Source organism: Protopterus annectens, chromosome 7.part1 (assembly GCF_019279795.1).
Source record: "Protopterus annectens isolate FY-2018-M chromosome 7.part1, PAN1.0, whole genome shotgun sequence".
NCBI classification, from domain to species: domain Eukaryota; kingdom Metazoa; phylum Chordata; order Ceratodontiformes; family Protopteridae; genus Protopterus; species Protopterus annectens.
This window is the reverse complement of record NC_056740.1, coordinates 422,585,867-422,598,870: the sequence shown is the minus strand read 5'-3', so window position 1 is coordinate 422,598,870 and position 13,004 is coordinate 422,585,867. Positions and strand designations below refer to the sequence as shown.

The 13,004-nt window shown below is 38.8% G+C and overlaps 1 non-coding gene across 1 annotated transcript; it reads left to right on the top strand.

Annotated features, from left to right (window-relative positions):
- Positions 1 to 11,898: 11,898 nt before the first annotated feature.
- TRNAV-CAC lies at positions 11,899 to 11,971 on the top strand. Its single transcript has one exon. It is a non-coding gene; the product is annotated as a tRNA-Val (tRNA).
- The last annotated feature ends 1,033 nt before the right edge of the window (positions 11,972 to 13,004 follow it).

Here is a 13,004-nt window from a genome sequence, read left to right as displayed (position 1 = left end):
CCCATTTTCTAGTAATTGCTTTTTTTGGCAGATACCATAATTACACACAGCAAGGCTTTACCATGTCTAGGCAATTCCAATTCTGTATCATAGCTCATAAAAATCATCTCTCTCATCACACCAATCCACCCACCCAGCATCTCCAACAGTGCATCCCACAGGGAATCCTTAAAGTCTGCCAACTCATCGCACTCCCAGAAAATATGTTCCCAAGTAACTCTTTCTTCCCTGTCATACCTCTAACATTTTTTGTCTACCTGAGGAAAAATTCTCTGGAGTCTACTTGAGGAAAATATCTATGTAAACATTTCCAAGCAAAAATCCTAAATCTTCTAGATTTTGTTGCATATTTGGAAGACATACATATATCCTCCCATTGTTTCTTTGTGAATTGCTTATCCAATCTCTCTTCCCAATCCTTTCTAATCTCCTCTGATTGATTCTTATAGTTATCATGAAAAATTTTATATGCTCTACTAATTATTCCTTTTTTAATAGCTCTAGATTCTACTAAAAACTCTGTGAGTGTTGGTCTTTTGTTTAGGACCCCCTATTTCTTTCTCGTTGCCTATGCTCTATCAATCCTTGATAGGGAAAGAAATCTCTAACCTGCACTCCAAATAAATTCTTGGCTCTTCCCATTCTATTAACTTTCCCTCTCTAGTTATTTGCTCCCAATACCTTTAGTCCTTTGCCAGTTTTCTCCAATAAATCCCAGCCCCCTCTTGCCTATTGTCTATATCCCTAATTGTAGTCATCCCTGTCTATAGAATCTCCTTTCTCCATTCCCGTCTTGACTTAGTTCTTAGAATATTTTCTGCTACCTTATGGATATAATATTCTATATGATTATTGTTATTCTCCTTAAAGGCCTACATCCAAAATTCCAGTCTCTCCTTGTTTCTTGAGCTTCCCCCCATTTCAACATCATCCATTTCCACATTGAGTTATAGTTTTATGTTTGCGCTATGTATAGGAGCCTTACCTGTGTAGCTCTGAAATACACCTTCAAATTGGGTAAACCCAATTGCTACATTTTGAGAACAAATTTCTGTCCTCTCTAATAGATTCTGAATCATCTCCTGTACCCATTCCTTAAATTCCTCTCTTTTCAACAGATAGTTGATAGATGGGAAAGTGTCAGTGTCTCATTTTTATTTTATTACCCTGCATTTTCATAGGTTCATAGGTAGGTACTAGACTATTAGCCCTAGGGCCTATATAAGCCAAGCCAAAAAGGTACCCTGGCTTTCGCCACCCAAGAAAATTATGTTCCTGTGCCCCTGTCGAGCAGAGCCACAGAAGTGATCCCTGGGGTGAATTTCCTATTTTCCATCCAATCATCAAGATTTTTCTTGAAGAGTGCTAATGAGGAGCTCTGTTTGACATAGATAGGTAGTCTGTTCCATAGTATGGGAAGTCTCTGGGACAGGAATCTATCCCTCCAGCATGTTCTGTTTATTGGTGGTGTAGACAATGGTTTAGGTCCCTAGAGCTTTATGGCGCTCTGCGGATGAATTGGGATTCCTTTAAGTGGGAGTATGTCCAATTGAGCTCTTGGGTGCCTGACATGTGCTTTGCATGCTTCAGCAAGAGATTGCCTTTGAGTAGGCGATCATGCGGTGGAGTAAAAGCTGAGTTTTTTGAGACAGTCCTGTGAGGGTATCTGTTTGAGGCCAGTAATCCTCTTTGTGAGGTATTTCTGTGGCCTTCTTCCAGTTGTTGTAGATGATTCTTTTCTTACTAATTATTGGCATAGTCCATGATCTAAAAATACAGCTATTTCGTATCAAGACCTTCAATTAAATGCACACGTTCCTGTGAAATGTAACTTCTGTCTAGCCTAGCCCAGTTTTTATATCTTGGGGAATAACATGTAAACTCACTCCTAACTCCTATTACTGAATTCACATATTCCATGCCAAATACTTTCATAAATTTCTTCATAAATCTACCCTCCTTTATTATACTTTCCCTTCTGGGCTCCCAGACATATCTTCACTGTTGCAAATCACATTCTAGTCCCCTCCTATAAGTAATATTCCTCACTGAAAACTAATTATTTCTCCCAGAAGTTTCTTAAGCTCCATTATAACAGTTTTAGATGGAATATAAATGCATGCCAGTGTAATCCTCCCTCCCTTCCTGAAGAGCCCCTTAGCACTAAAAAATCTGCCATTATATCTTTGTATCCCTCTTTCATCACTCATTGCAGCTCATTTTGCACCATTAATATAAGTATCCTCTGCTTTCCTTTGAAAAACCTACTCTTTATCAAATCCAAATATTCAGTTCTTTTCCAAGTGTATCCTCACAACATAGCTATTTGTACTCTTCATTTTAAAATAGTTCCCTATTCTTTCTTTTTTGGGGCGGTATTTATACGTTTGAAACCATTGGCAGGTGGTTTAAAGATATTATAGAAATCATCATTGTATTAAAATGTTAGGCTATTCAAACCTTTATGTATAACACATTTTGTTAAATGTCTGGTTCCAGCTTTTGTGTTACATGCCATACGCTTTAGTAAGGGTTGGAACTTTTATATTGGGTTGTTGTCATCCATTTCAATTCCTATGCCACTTCTGTAAAACGTTTTATTGAAAGTCTCCTCAAAAAATGAACCCCCAATACTCCCCTAAGAACATATTACATTTAATACTAACACACAAAACTATGTACATCTTAAAATACTGAAGCTTTTACCTCCTGAATAGCGGAACAAGTGTCCCAAACTGACAGCTGTACCACATTCACAAACTTGAGTTAACCTAAAAGAAAAGGTTATCCAAGCTAAGACGATGGTGCAGTCTCTGGCTATACCTAAGTGCTAACTGGTTTGTCTTATTCATAGCTCTCCTGCTTGGAAAAACCTCTGAGTACTTTAAGAGAACATTAACTGCTAGCCAGTTTCTTTTTTGTTCCCTCCTAGCCAATCACTTCCACCCGGACTGTAACCACCTTTCTCTTTATTAGATTGTCTTCATACAGACACGAACTAGACATTCAATTTGTCTTTATCAACTTATTTCCATAGAGACATGAGGGCCAGATGAACAGAATTGCTACAAAGCATAACACAATTTGCTAGAAAAAAAGAACCTCATAATATTCAATATTATTTTTCATATTTTACTTGCTTTCTTTTAAAGCGCAGTATACTAAATAAGTCTAAGGATTCCTAATCCAATCATTCTCCCATGCACGACTTTGATGAAAAAGCACATTGATTTTTTCTTTGTGTGACATGTTTTTAACGTAGGCTTTTTTGTTTTCATTTCGGTGCTTGCATTTCTTAAAAATTGAACAAGAAAAAGAGAAGGGAGGAAGAAAGGAAAAAAGAACAGCAATGCCAGATATTTACAATCCCCATTATGCTTAAAAATAACTTTAAAAGGCTTTACTTTACATGCACAAGAAATCACACCACAAAAATACTTATCAAGAAAAAAATGTTTCACTTTACTTGCAATTAACCATTCCACCCAGTCAACCCCCCAAAGCCTTTATTTTTTCCAAACATTAATGACATGGAACTAGGTGCATATTCTTTTAGGGTACACAAGCCCAACAGATTCTGAAAGGGTCCAAAATTTCCAGATTGTCTTGTTCTGTCAGGGTTCACAACATGGTAATTGGGTGCATTGTAATCCCTATTATGTTACTGGTTTTAGCTTATCTGCTCATCTCCATCTCTCAAATCTTATCTATGTTTTCGGCCATTTCCAATGTACTCTCTCAAATCTTCTGGTCAACTCTCATGTTCCCTTCCTTCTCTCCAATATTTTCTGTTAAAACAGTGGAAAACATTTCTGTTGTCTTTATTACCAGAAGAACAAGAAGCAGAATTTCCTACTGTTTCACAGCTCACTTTCTGTCAAACTGTTATATTTCCTCCCTAACATGTACTTCATCAAAAATGATTTTGCCCCTCCAGGAAAGAATACCTTGAGATTCAGCTTGGGTACAGCAGTTTGAATCTCAGGACTACATCTCAACAGTAGTTTCCTGAACAGTGAAATAAATTTCCTGGTGTACAATGAGTAATCATTCTCCACAAACACTCTGCTGTCTCCCACTTTTAGTATTTTTGTCTTTCTGCCACAGTTTTGTCAGGATCAACTCCTGGTAGGATTGCATCTTTACTATTAAAAGGTCTAGGGTTGCTTTCTCCATTGGACGCATACACAAATGTGTTCTTCAACTAACAACTCTTGCTGTGAAATATCAGTCCAGGTTGCTTATTTACACATCTCCATAAAAATTAATGTGGTCTGTCCCTTCCAGATTCCCTCTTCTGGTATAGCTGAAAATCACAGGTGGAGGTTTTTCCCCTATGTGATCTGTTCTCTAATTATATTATTTTTTGAAACATCTCTTTCTGAGCATTTTCGCTATTCAATAATAACACTTTTCTTCATTTCATCCTCTGATTTTTACAGCTTTATCACCCTCATCTGAATATCCTATACAGAATAAAGTCCTTCCTCACACCTGAAACTAAGATAACCCTAGCCCAAACACATCTTATTTCTACCCTTTTGTATGCATCTCCTATTTACACTAATCTATCTAAAAGCAACCTTAAGAAACTCACTACATCTTACCACAATATTGCCCGCTTTGCCACCACATCACAATTCAGAGCTCTCCACTGTCTAAACCTACAACAACTACACTGGCTGGAATTCCCTAATAAACTTATTTTTCAACAACTCTTAATTGCACACAAAATTCTATACCAACCTTCTAAAACACCAGCTCTTTCCAAACTCTTGACTCCTATATCAACCTGAAACAACTACATTCCTCTGACAAATTACTTGTTAATATTACCAAAACTATGAACTCTGCAGGCAACTGCCTTTTTTCTAACTCAGTAGGTAAAGTATGGAATAATCTTCCATCTGATCTGTCCTCTTTGCATACTCTCCCACTCTTTAAAAAACAACTTTTAATACATCTTAACAAATTCTGGCTTTGCTCTTGTACCAACCCAGACTAGCCTGTTGGCATCCTGAACTCTATCATAAACTTTTCTTATCCACTTGGATTTTATCTTCTTCTTCAACTGATATATTACCCCTATTTATTGTAAATATTACATATCTAAAAAAAAAACTTGTGTATTATCTACCATGGTTCAATACTTCCTTTTATATACTTTATGATCTCATACCTTATTATATTGTTTTGCTAGGATTGTTCTGAATTAATTAAAATCTATAATATTTGTATGTTCATTTTTCCTTTGTATAATCACACTTGTACTATGTCTTCTTATGTATTTCCAATATTGTATCTAACCTGAGGAGCTTTTCTCCCCGGGCCTCCACTGAAAATGGACATTAATCCAGCTGGACTAGCCCGGTCAACAAATGTAAAATAAATAAAATAAAATAAAAAGGTACTAGGCTATTAGCCCTAGGGCCTATATAAGCCAATCCAAAAAGGTACCCTGGCTTTCGCCACCCAAGAAAATTATTTTCCTGTGCCCCTGTCCAGCAGAGCCACAGAAGTGATCCCTGGGGTGAATTTCCTATTTCCCATCCAATCATCAAGATTTTTCTTGAAGAGTGCTAATGAGGAGCTCTGTTTGACATAGATAGGTAGTCTGTTCCAGAGTATGGGAAGTTTCTGGGACAGGAATTTATCCCTCCAGCATGTTCTGTTTATTGTGGTGACAAGATTTAGGTCCCTAGAGCATGTAGCTCAGAGAAATTGGGATTTCTTTAAGTGGAGCATGTCCAACAGCTCTGGGTTTGACATAACTTTGTATGTTAGGCAGAGATTGCCTCTGAGTAGGCGATATGCGACAGAGTAAAGCTGGCATTTTTTGAGACGGTCTGCATAGGGCATCTGTTTGAGGCCAGTAATCCTCTTTGTGAGGTATTTCTGTGGTCTTTCCAGTTGTTGTAGATGATTTTTCTTTACTAATTATTGGCACATGATCTAAAATAGTTATTGGGTGTGTATCAAGACCTTCAATTAAATGCACACGTTCCTGTGAAATGTAAATTCTGTCTAGCCTAGTCCAGTTTTTATATCTTGGGGAATAACATGTAAATTCACTCCTAACTCCTATTACTGAATTCCCATATTCCATGCCAAATACTTTCATAAATGTCTTCATAAATCTACCCTCCTTTATTATACTTTCCCTTCTGGGCCCCCAGACACATCTTCACTGTTGCAAATCACATTCTAGTCCCCTCCTATAAGTAATATTCCTTACTGAAAACTGATTATTTCTCCCAGAAGTTTCTTAAGCTCCATTATAGCAGTTTTAGATGGAATATAAATGCATGCCAGTGTAATCCTCCTCCCTTCCCAGTAGCCCCTTAGCACTAAAAATCTGCCATTATATCTTTTGTATCCTCTTCTACCACTATTGCAGCTCATTTTGCAATTAATATAAGTACTCCTCTTTTCCTTTGAAAAACCTTTCTTTATCAAATTCAAATATTCAGTTCTTTCCAAGTGTGTATCCTACAACATAGCTATTTGTACTCTTCATTTTTAAAATAGTTCTCTATTCTTTCTTTTTTGTATTTATATTTGAAACCATTGGCATTTAAAGATATTACAGAAATCACCATTGTATTAAAATGTTATTATTCCCACCTTTTATGTATAACACATTTTTTGTTAAATGTCTGGTTCCAGCTTTTGTGTTACATGCATACGCGTTTGGCAGGTTGAACTTTTATATTGTTGTTGTCATATCCATTTCAGCCTATGTCACTTCTTGCAAAACTTTTTGTTTTATTGAAAGCCCCTCAAAAAAAATGAACCCCCAATAGTCCCCTAAAACATATTAATTTAATACTAACACACAAAACTATGTACATCTTCAAATACTGAAGCTTTACCCTCCTAATAGGAACAAGTGTCCCAAACTGACAGCCACATTCACAAACTTGAGTTAACCTAAAAGAAAGGTTATCCATGCTAAGACACATGGTGCAGTCTCTGCTTATACTAAGTGCTAACTGGTTTTGTCTTATCTTCATAGCTCTCCAAGCTTGGAAAAACCTCTGAGTACTTTAAGAGAACATTAACTGCTAGCCAGTTTCTCTTTTTTGTTCTCCTAGCCAATCACTCTCCACCGGACTGTAACCAATTTCTCTTTATTAGATTGTCTTCATGGAGACACGAGAACCAGACATTCAATTTGTCTTTATCAGCTTATTTCCATAGAGACATGAGGGCCAGATACAGAATTGCTACAAAGCATACATTAATTTGCTAGAAAAAGAACCTCATAATATTCAATATTCTTTTTCATTTACTTGCTTTCTTTTAAAATGTGTTACTAAATAAGTCTAAGGTCCTTAATCCAATCATTCTCCCATGCAAGAATGAGAAAAAGCACATTGATTTTTCTTTTGTCATGTTTTTTTAACCAGGCTTTTTGTTTTTTTATATTTCAGTGCTTGCATTTCTTAAAACTGAACAAGAAGAAGAAAGAGAAGGGAGGAAGAAAGGAAAAAAAAAGAACAGCAATACCGATTTACAATCCCCATTATGCTTAAAAATAACTGCGAAAACTTTACTTTATAACATGCAAAGAAGCCCATACACCACAAAAATAGTACTATTAAGAAAAAATGTTTTCTTTACTTGCAATTAACTTACCCCCCAAAGCATTTTTTCCAAACATTAATGACATGAACTAGGGCATATTCTTTAGAGTCCCCACAAGCCCAATAGATTCTGAAAAAGTCCAATATTTCCAGATTGTCTTGTTCTGTCAGAGTTCACAAATATAATTATTGCATTGTAATCCCTTATTATGTTACTGGTTTTATTACTGTTCATCTCCATCTCTCAAATCTTATCTATGTTTCATTTCCAATGTACTCTCAAATCTTCTGGTCAACTCTCATGTTCCCTTCCTTCTCTCCAATATTTTCTGTTAAAACAGTGGAAAAGATTTCAAAGGTCTGTTGTCTCTATTATCAGAAGAACAAGAAGCAGAATTTCCTACTGTTTCACAGCTCACTTTCTGTCACACTTTTATATTTCCTCCCTAACATGTACTTCATCAAAAATTATTTTGCCCCTCCAGGAAAGAATACCTTGAGACAGCTGGGTACAGCAGTTTGAATCTCAGACTTACATCTCAACATTTCCTGAACAGTGAAATAAATTTCCTGGTGTACAATGAGTAATCATTCTCCACAAACACTCTGCTGTCTCCCACTTTTAGTATTTTGTCTTTCTGCCACAGTTTTGTCAGGAGCAACTCCTGGTAGGATTGCATCTTTACTATTAAAGGTCTAGGTTGCTTTCTCATAGCCAGGTTTGGAGCATACACAAAATGTGCCTTTTCAACTAACAACTCTTGCTGTGGAATATCAGTCCAGTTGCTTATTTGCGCATTCATAAAATTAATGTGGTCTGTTCCTTCCAGTTTCTCTGGTATAGCTGAAAATCATAGGTTTTCCCTATGTGATCTGTTCTCTAATTATATTATTTTTTGAAACATCTCTTTCTGAGCAGTTTCATATTCAGCCAGCCTTTTCTTCATTTCATCCTCTGATTTTTGCAGCTTTATCACCTCATCTGAATAGCTGTTTAAAGCTGCTTCCATTTTCCAGCCTTTTGTTGTTTGCTTGTGTTAATGTACTATATCAGTGTTTTCTTTATTTTAACCAGGTCTGTGTGCAGTTGTCTTGTATCTTCCTTTAGGTTACTGTAAGTCATGTCTGGAGGTTTCATTGATTTTTGCTGAGCAGCTGCAGAACATTCCCCAGTCAGTGTTACTTCCTCACTTTTTGCAGCTGATTTTTTCTCAGGTGCTCAGTATTTCATTTTTCCTGGCATCCAGACAGTACACTTACTAGCCAATTACTGAAATTTACCCATAAAAACAAAAGTCTACTGGCCTTTTCTGTTGAGTTTCTGTTTTCATACTGGGAAAGCTAGAATTAAGCTGTTGCCCAATATGCATCCATCTTGGAAGTCCCAGACAGTCATTTTTTTGAGATTCCCATTCCCAGAGCCAGTCAGATGTTGTAGTGTTTACTGCATTTAGCACAACAGAATCCACCTGGGAGAAACTAACTTCAAATAAGAACAAAGACTATAATCACAGTCTAGGGATATTTCATGCAAAACAAAAGGCAAACAGCAACATTTTTTTACAGAGGCAGTCATGGGACTCTTTCATCAAAGTAAATAGGCAACTAACAGGGCTAATTAAGTCAAGCAAAACCAGCTATGATGTTCATGTATCCCCCCAGGTGAAAGATAAACATAAGACCTTCTGCAGCTATGTCCAAAACCTCGAGGGGAACATGTAGCAATGTGCTAAACTGGTGGTTAATGGTGCTGTGTTTACTGATCCTGGTGATATAGCAAACCTGTTAACGAAAAAATTCAGTTCCAGCTTTTCCCCCTTCTCACCCCAACCATCGCCCCAGTAATACCCTCAAACATAACCCCTCCAACTGTAACTAGGAGGCATGTACTGGCTGCATTCACTAAATCAAATAAGACAGCCTCAGTCTGCCCGAAAACATCCCAAGATGCCTCCTGAATAGCCTAAAATTTGACTTATCAGGGCCCCTGGAGGCTCAGTCTGCCCAAAAACATCCCAAGATGCCTCCTGAATAGTCTAAAATATGACTTATCAGGACCCCTGGAGTCATTATTTAACTCTAGTCTTAAAACAGGCTCTGGGCACTACCAACTACTGTATTTTCTCACCCTTTAGCCCCCCCCTCAGGGGTCTACTCTCTATACAGTAACCCTTTGTCCCAATATACAGATTCCCCTTTTCCATGACAGTCAGGTGCCTTACTGGCTACCTCCCTCAGGTCTTGTAATGTAGGATCTGAGAGCTGAGCCTCTCTCAACTCTCTCTTGGTAACCCTTCCCAGCTCCCATTCCATAGGAAGTCTGGTATCCTCTGATAGCAGTGCCTTGCTGTCAGCCTGGGTACTATTACTCATGTCTGCCCTTGCAGTCACTCTGTCCAAGGGAACATCAGTGCCCACAAGCAGCTGTGGCTTACCTTCAGTCTCACTGCTACAGGGTAGCTCACTCCTTGAAGTAGCCACCTCATCAGTCCTGGCTTCAGGTGTGAAGTCGTTCTGGGTCCCTCCCCAGGCTATAAGACACACATGCCTGTCTCCAAGCCTGACTTCATGTAACTGCATGCACACAAGGTACTGAATTATCAAAATCATTCCCTATCAGGACATCTGGAGGGATATCCTCAAAACCCCCTACTTGCTTCCTTTTCCACACTCCCAGTCAAAGTGAACTATAGCCACAGGTATTTGGAATGGGGTCCCTCCTAAAGCTCTGACTGGAGTAGACTGAACAAGCAAGTAGTGCTCCTCTTTAACCATTGCAGGCTTCACAATGGTTAGATCAGAGGTTGTGTCTCTCTTAGCAGTGGCTTCTTTCCCATTTACTAAGATAGGATATAACCTCTTGTGGTAGTTTGGTAACCTTGTTGTCTCCAAACAACTTACTGCTGGCATTCTGTCATTTCCACTTACTGGGTCTCCCACATTTTGTTCCCCACCTTGCCTCCATGGACATCTATATGCTACATGGCCCCACTGGTTGCATTTAAAACATTTAACCCTTGGTGCTGGATGTGTACCTGGACTAGTGGTTTCCCCTACTACTGGCGGACTCTGTTGGGGCAGTTTAGGCCACCCACCATGGGTTCCCTTAGACCCATGAGCAGCACTGGGTATCCCTTTCCTGTGCAGTGATGCCCTGCTTGGTAGGTATAGGTCTCCCTTCTTCCCCAACTCATCTGCAGTATTGCATTGCCTATCTGCTAACCAGATTCTCATGTTCTCAGGCAAAGTGCTAAAGGCTTGTTCCCTCACCAAAAGGTCTGCCAGCCCTTCAAAAGTGGTGACCTGTCACCCACTCACTCACTCACTCACTCACTCACTCACCTATGAAGATAAGTGCTTAACTCAGCAATATATTCACACACACTTTCAACTGCCTTGTGTCTATGCTCACGAAACTTTTTTCTATAAGCTTCAGGTGTTAAATTAAAACACTCCTACAAACAATTTTTAACAGTATTATAATTTAAGCAATCAGTATCAGGCAATTTAGAAATAGCAGTTACAGCTTTACCATGGAGTAAGGGGTCAGAAAACATACCCAGAGCCCTTGGTCAACATTATATTGTTTACATACCCTTTCAAACATATGAATTAAACTATCAAAATTATCACCACCTGTAAATTGTGGAAGAAATTTACTGACCTCTGTTGCTTCTGAGGTTCGGTTATTCCCTTCCCCATTATATCCATGACCCTGGCAAAGAGTCAGCATCTCCTTCTCATGTTGCCTCTGCCTCTCATTCCCTTTAGCTTCCAGACGTTTCAGTCTCTCCGCTGATTCTAGTGCCATCTGTTTCTCCTTTTCTTCAGCCTCCAAATGCTGCAGTCTCTCTGCTGATTCTAGTTCTAACCGTTTGGCCTCCAGTTCAAGTCTCTTTAACTCCAGACAGATTTTTTAAGTCTTCTGTGGAAAGGTTGAACTGTCCATTTTCTGAGAGTTGTAGATCTCCAAGGCTAGCCTGATTGTCTTCCTAGTTGCTGATCTGTGATGCAGCTGTGCCCAAGGCTGCATTCATTTCTGCTTTAGTCAGGTTGGCATGCCCCAGTCCTTTGGCTAGGCACATCTCAGTCAAATGGCTCTTTGTCAGCTTGCCATACTCCAATGCTGACATTATTGCCTGCTCTCCTTGACTAACTAAGCTAACAACAAAAATAAAACAATCGTGGTATGGAACTCTGAATGTTCACTGTGTGGCTGATTGAGAGTACAAGCACCTTCTTCAATGACCACTGTTTACAGGCTACAGCAATGCAATATCCACACCACTGAATCCAAATATGTGGATGAGCAGGTTCTGTAGTGTAGTGGTTATCACGTCTGCTTCACACACAGAAGGTCCTGGGTTCGATCCCCAGTGGAACCATTATGCTAGTGCAAGATAAGAAAATTGGGGTAGACATGATGAAGAATAAGAGATTCAATTTCACTAACTAAAAAAAAAACCCTGCTAGACAGGGGTCCAGGGAAGTAAATACTGTGGAAAGAAATATCTAGGGAATTGTTACGGCTAGGCTTGTATAGGCCCTAGGGCCAATAGCTTAGTACCAACCTATGAACCTATGGATATCCCACCACTGCCAACCAATTAATATGTGATGCCCCACCACTGGCCTAGTAATCAAGGAGCCTTAATCCTCACCACTGGCAACAGTGGGGGACATAAACACTGGGAGGATGACAGGTGCACACAGTATTTCCAGATGCAGCTCTCTGCATCAAGTGAAATTTCCCTTAAGAGCACACAGAGACCACAGTCAGTCTGGGGCTGGTTTCTCTTTCCTTCTCCAGATCCCCAATAAGACTCCCCACTGGCACAGCTATAGAGTTGAGATCTCAGCTGAGTGACCAAACCAAGGCCTCCAGCACCCTCTCTGTCCAACCAGTGTTTCATGTCCCTACTCAAGTAGCTGACACACACACACACACACACACACACACTCTTTGAGGTTTGATTTATACACACACATGCCTGGGAAAGGCTGGCACAGGTTTACTAGCTATGCCCCTTTCTGCCCAGACTATAAGGTAGTTATTACTGCCACCAGTCATTCCATATCAGCTACTTTAAGGCCCTTAACAAAGGTGTCCAATCTTACTGTGTAATGTTACGATTAATACAAATGGTAGTTTGACCAAGAGCAAGGGTATTAGGAGTGGCCCACAGTTTCACCAAATAAATATGCAAATACTCTCAGAACTTAAATATGTCTCACAAATATCAGCCACAATGATGTTTAAATATATTTATTAATAATAATAATAATAATAATAATAATAATAATAATAATAATAAAAGAACAAGAAAATACTCAGTAAATAATCACAGTTACATCAGAGTTCAAAGTCACAGGAAATACTTATAACAACATTGCCGGGCAGTCTCAAATAAATAAAAA